This window comes from Arachis ipaensis, chromosome B1 (assembly GCF_059453495.1).
Source record: "Arachis ipaensis isolate K30076 ecotype BB chromosome B1, ASM5945349v1, whole genome shotgun sequence".
Classification (NCBI taxonomy): Eukaryota; Viridiplantae; Streptophyta; class Magnoliopsida; order Fabales; family Fabaceae; genus Arachis; species Arachis ipaensis.
In genome coordinates, this window is record NC_142436.1 from 144347990 (window position 1) to 144358357 (window position 10368).

Genomic DNA, 10368 nt, shown 5'->3' on the forward strand with positions numbered 1-10368 from the left:
TTATTTTTTTGTGTAAACAAATTTAATTAATTATAATTTAATTTAAATAATATTAATTATGATTTAATATAATTATTTAAATAATAATCAATTAATTACTAATTATAATATTATTATAATTAGTAATTAATTAATTATTATTTAATTATTTAATATAATCATTTAATTAATTATAATTTAGTATAATTATTTATTTTAAAGATAACTTGCCACATGGCAAGTTATCATTTGCAATTACAAGTTTTTCTGAGAAGGAACTCTTCTTCCTCGATCCATGAATAGAAACGCTACTATCTTTCTCTCCTATAGTTGGGATTACATTGTGTCAGAAAAAGAGAAAATAGAACACTAAAAAATCGATAGATTAGAAATGTTCTTAGGAGACTTTTAAATCAAACAGTTGAGATCTTATGACTTATCAAACTCATCGAATAGGTTAATAATTGCTATAACAAATTCAATTATTAGAGATTATGTAATATCAGCAAAGACAATGGTCGATGCAAGTTCAAGAATTATATATAGACTACTCAAATTTGTGTCCACTTCAAAACCTCCAAAACTTAGGCCATCTAAAAAAATTAATATTGGACAATATATACTTTGTTGATGTGATATTAGCTATAAGACTTAAGGACATATATTTTGTTGTTTCAGCTGTTTATTTTGTTTGTTTAAAATTTTTCAATGATAAAGTGCTTTTGGTTTAAGGAGAAATGTTCTAATTTTTTTGTCTCAGGACCAAGAGAGGAGCGAAATTTTTCATGGGCAATGGGGGCTATGGCCCAGAAAAAAAAAAAGTATTTCTTATTTAAACATAATAATTAACTCATTTGGTTGCAGATTTTGACGGTAAAGGCATCTATATCTTAAATTTAGTATAAGGGGCTAATATATTGAAGTCTTACAAGTTAGAGAAAAAAAAACTAATATATTTAACTATAATAAGCTTTGATAATTAGCTTATTTTTTGTAATAATTTAATTTAATGTTATTTTAAATTTTATTAATTTTTTAAATTAAATTTTTACACATAAAATTAAGATATTTAATAAATATTGATGTTATAATATTCAAAATTTTGATTTTTCAATTTCTAAACTAAATTTTAAAAATTATAGTTTTATGCATTATTTTTGAAAAATTAGATAATTTTTTATTAATTTAATTTAATATTATTTTATATTTTATTATTTTTTTAATTGAATTTTTTTAGCAGTAAAAAAATTCAAATTTTCAATAAGCATATATTATGATTTTTAACATTTATCGTTGTAATGATAATTTTTTTATATATTTAATATTTTATATATTTTAATTTTTTTTGCAAATATAATGATAAAAATCAAATAATTATATCTTTTTTAAGAGGAAGACTAATATTAATATATATATATATATATATATATATATATATATATGTTCATACCCTGGCCCAATAAATAGGGCCCAAGATCTAAGCAAAGAAGCCCAACCCAAAGGGTTGGCCCTCCTCCAGTACCAGCCTTCGTCCCAGAAGTCGGTACTAAGCACGACCCACTCCAAAGAAGTGGGATACGAGGGTTAGCTGGCAGATAGCACTCATTCGAATGAGTAACTGCCCCTAGAAACTCTCTAACCACTTCATAGAGCCATATCTTAACCTCCCTAAGATATGGGAACGGTTATCCGCCTAAAAAGGTGGCACTACTTCAGCGGTGGTTGTTGGTTCACCACTATAAATACCCTGACACCCCTCAGGTATCACTAAGTTCCAATACATTCCCAACTTGCTCACACTCTTGCTGACTTAAGCATTGGAGTGTCTTTGCAGGTACCACCCCCCATTCTTCCACACGCACAAGTAGGACGAAGGAACACCGAATTTCAGGTTCGCTCGATAGTCACCTCCCTCGCGCGTTTGGGCCAACCAACGTCATCCGGCCCACGAATCTCTGGTTACCCACCGTAACATTGGCGCCGTTGCCGGGGACCCGAGAGATTAACCAGTAATGGCGGAAAGATCCCCTGAAGAAGGTCATGTGGAGACAGATTCTGATCAAGAGAATTTGAACACTGGAAACAACGAAGCAGATCAGAACCTCCACCAGGAAGCTAATGATCAAAATAAGGAAGGCACTTCCGGAATCAAAAATCCGAAGGTAAACTCCTCGGAGGGGCGCGAGTCAGAAAAAGAAGGACCCCCTCTCGCTAGTGAGCTTATGGGATTAATCCATAGCCGCCTCGAGCAGCTAGAACAGGAGCGGGAACGACAAAGGGAAGCTGAAAAGAACCTAAAAGAGGAGATGGAGCGACGAAAAGAGTTAGAAAGAAAACTCTTAAAGTTAGAATCCTCCCTCAAGGGTCGGAATTCCCAAGGCGATAGAGAAGATTCTCCCTTAGGAGAGAAAGATCCGTTTAGCGAGGACATAATGAGGGCAAAAGTTCCGAGAAACTTTAGAAGCCCCGATATGGACCTCTACGATGGAACCACCGATCCAAAGCATCATCTGAGCAACTTTAAAAGTCGGATGTATCTGACCGACGCTTCTGACGCTACGCGATGCAAAGCTTTCCCGACAACCTTGTCAAAAGCAGCGATGAAGTGGTTCGACAGTCTCCCTCCGAGGTCAATTACCAGTTTTGAAGACCTCTCAAGAAAATTCTTGATGAGGTTCTCCATCCAGAAGGACAAAGTAAAACATGCACCAAGCCTCCTGGGAATAAAACAAGAGGTCGGGGAGTCCTTACGGGCCTATATGGAAAGATTCAACAAAGCATGTTTGGAGATTCAAGACCTGCCTACCGAAGCGGTCATCATGGGGCTAGTCAATGGTCTTAGAGAAGGTCCCTTCTCACAGTCCATATCAAAAAGACACCCCGCCTCTTTAAATGATGTACAGGAAAGAGCTGAAAAGTACATCAATATGGAAGAAAACGCTAGGCTAAGAGACCCGAGTTTGCGAATCGGGCACCCTCCCTCAACGAAAGAAAGGGAGAGGGAAGCGAAGAAGAAGGAAGAGCTCGGCCTTGATAGGCCAAGAAAATATCACTCTTATACTCCATTGAAAGTTCCTGTAGTGGATGTATACAGAGAAATTTGCAATACTGAAAGGCTGCCTCCCCCCAGACCCATCAAGAATAAAAAAGGGGGGAGCCGCAGTGATTACTGCGAGTACCATAAGATATATGGACACTCCACAAACGACTGTTACGACCTTAAAAATGTGATAGAAAAGCTAGCCAGAGAAGGTCGGCTTGACAGATATCTCATAGAAAGGTCGGACGGTCATGGAAAAAGAAAGCGAGAAGATACGGATAGAAGAGACCCACCACCACAAACTCCGGAGAGACATATCCATATGATCTCAGGAGGATTTGCGGGAGGGGGACTCACAAAATCCTCTCGAAAAAGACATCTCAAGAGAGTCTACCAGGTCGAAGAGGGGTCCTCCGATCTTCCGACCATTTCATTCACAAAGGAAGACGGGCGAGGAGTAATCCCTGGGCACGATGACCCAGTGGTAATTACCATGATCCTGGCAAATGCCCATCTACACAGAACCCTAGTAGACCAAGGAAGCTCAGCAGACATCCTCTTTAAGCCCGCTTTCGACAAACTAGGTTTAGATGAGAAAGAGTTAAGAGCCTATCCCGACACCTTGTACGGATTAGGTGACACGCCGATAAAGCCACTAGGATTTTTACCCCTCCACACCACCTTTGGAAAGGGGGAAAAATCAAAGACTCTGAGTATAGACTTCATAGTCATCGACGTGGGGTCGGCTTGTAATGCTTTAATCGGCAGGGCTACCCTTAATCGACTCGGAGCGGTGGTATCGACGCCCCACCTCTGCATGAAGTTCCCGACCTCGTCGGGAATAGCAACGGTGAGGGGAGATCAGAAGCTGGCAAGGAAGTGCTACAATGAAAGCCTAAACCTGAGAGGAAAAGGCAGAGAAGTCCACACAATAGAACTCGGGGGAGCAAGGGTTAAAGAAGAGCTGCGACCACAGCCCGGGGGAAAAACTGAGGAAATTCAGGTCGGCGAAGAGGAAGGAAAAAACACTCACATAGGGGCCAACCTAGGGGAAACCCTAAGACAAGGGTTGACTAAGCTCCTAAGAGATAACTCCGATCTCTTCGCCTGGAAGGCCTCCGACATGCCTGGGATAGATCCCGAGCTCATGTCTCACAAGCTCTCGGTCTACTCAGGGTCCCGACCTGTACAACAAAGAAGACGCAAGCTCGGCCCAGAGCGAGCCCTAGTAGTAGAAGAGCAAGTGCAGGCGCTCCTAGAAGCCGGCTTCATCAGAGAAGTCAAATACCCAACATGGCTAGCCAATGTAGTACTAGTCAAAAAACAAAATGGTAAATGGAGAATGTGCGTCGACTACACCGACTTAAATAAGGCATGTCCCAAGGACCCTTATCCACTACCAAGCATTGACGCCCTAGTGGACTCTAGCTCGGGGTATCAATACCTGTCATTCATGGACGCCTACTCAGGGTATAACCAAATCCCGATGTATGAACCAGACCAGGAAAAAACATCATTCATCACGCCCAGAGCCAACTATTGCTACGTGGTCATGCCATTTGGATTGAAAAATGCAGGGGCCACATATCAGAGGCTGATGAATAAGGTGTTTGCCCCCCACTTAGGGAGCTTAATGGAAGCATATGTCGACGATATGCTGGTAAAAACCAAGGAAGAAGTCGACCTCCTATCCGACCTCTCACAAGTCTTTGATACCATAAGGTTGCACGGGATGAGACTAAACCCTGCAAAGTGCGCCTTCGCAGTGGAGGCAGGAAAATTTCTAGGATTCATGCTAACACAAAGAGGGATCGAAGCCAATCCCGACAAGTGTAGAGCTATCCTAGAGATGAAAAGCCCGACTTGTTTGAGAGAAGTCCAACAGCTGAATGGCCGACTAGCAGCTCTCTCCAGATTTTTGGCAGGATCAGCATTAAGATCCCTTCCACTGTTCTCCCTACTGAAAAAGGGGCACCAGTTTGAGTGGACTCCCGAATGCGAGGAGGCATTCCAGGAGTTCAAAAAGTTTTTGAGCCAACCTCCTATCTTGACCCGACCTATAGCCGGAAAAGACCTCGTCCTATACCTATCCGTGGCAGACAGGGCTGTCTCAGCAGCCTTGATAAGAGAAGATGAGGTCAGACAACACCCAATCTACTTCATCAGTAAAGTTCTACAGGGCCCTGAGCTAAGGTATCACAAATTAGAAAAGTTTGCCTACTCCTTAGTAATAGCCTCTCGAAGGCTACGACCTTACTTTCAGGCTCACACAATAAGGGTCCGCACGAACCAACCCATGAAGCAAATCCTCCAAAAAACGGATATTGCAGGAAGAATGGTACAATGGGCAATAGAGCTCTCCGAGTTCGACTTGAAGTATGAAATTCGGACGGCGATTAAAGCCCAGTGCCTCGCCGACTTCATTGCTGAATATGCAGGGGATCAAGAGGACAAACCGACTACCTGGGAACTCTACGTGGATGGATCCTCCAATAAAACAGGAAGCGGCACAGGCATAATATTGGTAGATGAAAGGGGAACCCAGATAGAAGTTTCCCTCAAGTTCGAATTCCCAGCTTCAAATAATCAGGCAGAATACGAAGCCTTGATCGCAGGATTGAAGCTGGCTGAAGAAGTCGGTGCTACGAAGGTGATGGTATACAGCGACTCCCAGGTGGTGACCTCCCAAATAAGTGGGGAATACCAGGCAAAAGACCCAACTATGAAAAGGTACTTGGAGAAAGCCTCGGAGCTCCTGGGGCGCTTTGCAGAAACCGAGGTGAAACACATAACTTGGGATCTAAACAGCAGAGCAGACGCCCTATCCAAGCTAGCAAGTACCAAGCCAGGAGGAAATAACAGAAGCTTGATTCAAGAGACTCTCCAGGAACCTTCAGTGGTAAAAACGGAAGACACACTAGAAGTCTTTGAAGTGGTCGGATTAAACCTCGGATGGATGAACCCCTTAGTCGAATACCTAAAATTCGACATCCTCCCTAAGGAGGAAAAAAAAGCCCAGAAAATCCGAAGGGAAGCACAACACTATACTTTGGTGAAAAATGTTCTCTACAGAAGGGGGATATCAACACCATTGTTAAAGTGTGTACCGACCTTAAAAAACCACCGAGGTGTTGGAGGAGGTACATAGCGGAATCTGCGGGAACCATCTCGGAGTCAGGTCATTGGCCAGGAAAGTGATCCGAGCTGGATTTTACTGGCCAACCTTACAGAAAGATGCCACAGAATTTGTGAAAAAGTGCCAGCCATGCCAAATGCATGCAAATTTCCACGTGGCTCCCCCAGAAGAGCTCATTAGTATCACTTCTCCATGGCCCTTTGCAAAATGGGGAATGGATTTGTTAGGACCTTTTCCCCAGGCGCCAGGACAAGTTAAATACCTAATAGTGGGAATAGATTACTTCACAAAGTAGATAGAAGCAGAACCACTGGCCACCATCACTGCACAGAGAAGTCGGAGGTTCCTCTACAAAAATATAATCACAAGGTATGGGATACCTTATTCCATTACCACAGATAACGGGACCCAGTTCACCGACTCCACCTTTAGAAGCCTGGTAGCCAGTATGAAAATTAAACACCAGTTCACCTCGGTGGAACACCCACAAGCCAATGGGCAAGCCGAAGCAGCCAACAAAGTCAATCTGGCAGGGCTGAAGAAAAGGTTACAAGACGCGAAAGGGGCTTGGGCTGAAGAGCTCCAACAAGTACTATGGGCTTACAGAACAACCCCCCAATCCGCCACTGGAGAAACACCCTTCCGACTAGTCTATGGCGTAGAAGCCATGATCCCAATAGAGGTCAATGAGCAAAGCCCAAGAGTGATTTTCCACGACGAGATCAGGAATATACAGGGACATAAAGAAGAGCTCGACTTGTTCCCTTAAGTCCGAGAAGAAGCTCAGATAAGAGAAGCAGCATTGAAACAAAGGATGACTACAAGGTACAACAAAAAAGTCATTCGAAGGAGTTTCACCCCAGATGACTTAGTCTTAATCAGAAACGACATTGGGGTCAACAAATCTGGGGAGGGAAAGCTCGCTGCCAATTGGAAAGGACCATACAAAATCAAGGAGGTCTTAGGAAAAGGCTATTATAAGGTGACCGACTTAGGCGGCACCGAGTTACCAAGGTCATGGCATGCTTGTAATATGAAAAGGTACTACAGTTAAAAGCAAACTCTACTCCCTGATGTACTCTTTTCCCAGCTTCATGATTTTTTTCCCAGAATCAAAGGGTTTTTTCTGAAGAAGGGTTTTTAACGAGGCATCACAGTAGGGGCTAAGGGAAATAAATTAGCAAAAGCCCTTAGTAGCAATAAGGTACCTCCTCAATTAATAAAGAACTCTTTCATTTTAAATATCTCTTTCAAAATTCCCTTTTTATTTTCTTTCTACGAAACGCGCCGATTTAAGCTCGACAAAACGTAAAAATCCCATGAACCGACCTAGATGGTCGTCAGGATAAAACGACGAGGTACAAGTCGGTGTAAAGAGGCTATAGAAGTCGATCATGATAAACTCGGGAGCAGTCCGACTCACAGGGCGGAATGCGAAACCGAGTAAAATTAAAATGAATCGCAAAAGTAGCCTAAGTCACGAAAAACTCAATAAAACAAAATTGAGTACTAGGAATAACAAAAAGAGATAAGGAAAAACTAAGAAAAAGGCTGCCTTGAGAATCAAGGAAATTCAGAAAAGCAGGCAAGTCCCAAAGAAAAGGTTTTCTCCAGAAAAGATCAAAGAGTCAAAGGAACCACGAAAAGCATGCGCGCATAAGGTAACTCAAAACCCTTATCCAAAAAGGGCATTTATTTAACGCTAAATTAAACCCCTATTAAAAAGGGGCATTACTGTTTTGTTTACGGCCTTAAAAGGCCAAAAAATTGTTCAAAACACCAACAAATAAATATAAAGAGTTTAAAAAGAGGGGCCCACAGGCCGGGCCCCGATAGCCAAAAATCACTTTTTTAGAAGATCACCACCAGCAGAGTCAGGGGGAACGCCAGGAGCAGGAGTTGAAGATGAAGTCGGAGGAACGGTAGAAGAACTCGGAGCGTCCTTAGAGTGAGGAGGGGACTCTATGATCCTCTGCCCCCGAGTCTTTAAATCAGACTCAGACTCCACTATGGGGACAGGAGGATCCACGATGGCACCATCAATAACAATCTTATCAGGGTCCAAAGGAGAAAGGTCCAAGTCAGGAGCAATAACTCCGACCTGTTCCTTAAAAATCCTCCAGGCCTCATCAGCACCATCCGCAATAGAGTCCTCCAACTCGGTGTAGGCCTTCCGAGCATTTAGCAAGTCGTTCTTTACAGACACAAGATCAGCAAATAAACTATTGTAACTGGCTTGCGCTGCTTTCCTCAAACCTACCTCCATATTGCATTGAGCCTGCAACTTCTGCCCCTTCTCTCTGAGGCTATCCCTCTCCTCCGTCAGTTTGGCGACTTTCCCCTCCAACTCCTTCTCGTGCTCCTGATATACACGAAGCCTACCCTCCAGCTCCTCGACCCTCGAGGTCATCCCTAAAGAGCTGATGGGAGTCTTCTCAAATATATCCAAGAGTTTGCCACAAACCCCCGCCGTCTTGAGACTCTCCTCAACCACAGTAGTGAGGTAGTGCCGAACAGAAACGTCATCCATACTCATACGAGCATGAGGATAGATGTTCTTTCGGACGAACGCAAGAGCGTCCGCCTCACCAGAAGCGCCAGACTCTAAGGTCTTGCGCTTCTTTGGCTCTGGTTCGGGAGTGGGTCGGACGGGAGGGGGTGGCAGAGAGGGAGCAGAGGAGGAAATCACAATAGGTTGAGAGGAAGTCCCAACGATCCGAGGAGAAGGAGGAGGAGGAGAGACAACCGTCCTAACACCTCCAGACTTGGCCCGAGACTTTGCCTTGGCTTCCTGAACCCTCTGGTAAGACTCTTGAGCGTTTTTCTTTGCCATCTCTACAAAAAACAAATTGGTAGCTAAAATCAGACAAAGTCGGTAAAAGAAATTGCAAGTCAGAAATAAGCAAGAAACGCAAAAAGCTACCTAATTGTGACTGGACAAAGGTCGGCGACCCCTGGAGAAATTTTTTAGTATCCAAGTATGGGGCCCTCCCCCACACTTCTCGGAGGAACCCCACAATGGCTGCTTCTACCTCATTTAAGTCATCCAGACCATATTTCTCGCAAGGGGAGGCCTCCAGCCAATATAAAGGAAATCGGGGAGAAGAATGATCATCCAGGAAAAAGGGGTGGTGACCCTCTACAGCTTGCACTTTGAAAAAGTAGTTCTTGAAGTCGTGAAAGGACTCGTCAAAAAGGGTAAAAAGTCTCCGACCTTGTATGGCTCGGAACGACACCCACTGTTGTTTATTGTTTAGCCCACTGAAGGGTTTGGTCATATGAAAAAGATGAAAAAAAATCTTTAAAGAAGTCGGGAACTCTAAAGCCTGGCTGATAAATTGATAAATTTTCAAAAAACCCCAAGAGTTGGGGTGAAGCTGGGTGGGAGCGACTCGACAGTGACGCAAAACAGATATCTCAAAATTTGAAAAAGGAAGAAAAACACCCAAACGGGTGATCATGCATTCATACATAAAGAAAAAATGAGGGGCCGCCTCATCGACTCTTCCAAAACAAACCCGGTCTTCAGGACCCGGGACTACCAATTCATATTTTGATTCGTCATCCTCAGAAGTACAAATTCTGTGATGAGTGCGAAGGTTGGTAATGAACTCAGAATCGACTGAGGGCTCCTCCCCTAAGACCGTGACATCAACCCAGTGAGAGAGAGCATCTACAGAAGCCATTTCTTTTTATAAAAAAGGGGGTAACAAAACCTACAAGGGGAAAAGAAAAATCACCAACACGGTCTCTAAAGGGAGGAGGATGCGAAACTAAAGTCTACAAATCAAATTTATCTACAAAAGCATATTAAAGAACTAACCTTTATCCGGAAATAAGGGTTGGAAACAAAAGCCTTCGAAAACGCAAGAATGCAGCACGAACGAATGCAAGGAAATTTGAAAGATCGCAGAAACGAAACAACGAAAGAGAGGGAAAGTATTTATAAGAACGTTAGGGGCATAATGGTAAAATGGGGGCAGTCATTAATGAAGATGCACCGTTACCAAGGCCATTAAATCTCCACACACACCCCTAACGGACACGACGCTTGATTAGACGTAACTGTCAGAACCGAAAGGTCAAGAAAAATCACGTCGGTTCCCAAACCATCACGTCGGTCCTCCTGCAAATCGGCCAAAACCCCGAGTTGAATACTCGAACCCAACTCTTAAAAAGAAATTGGGCTCGAGTAGGGGCACTGTTCATACCC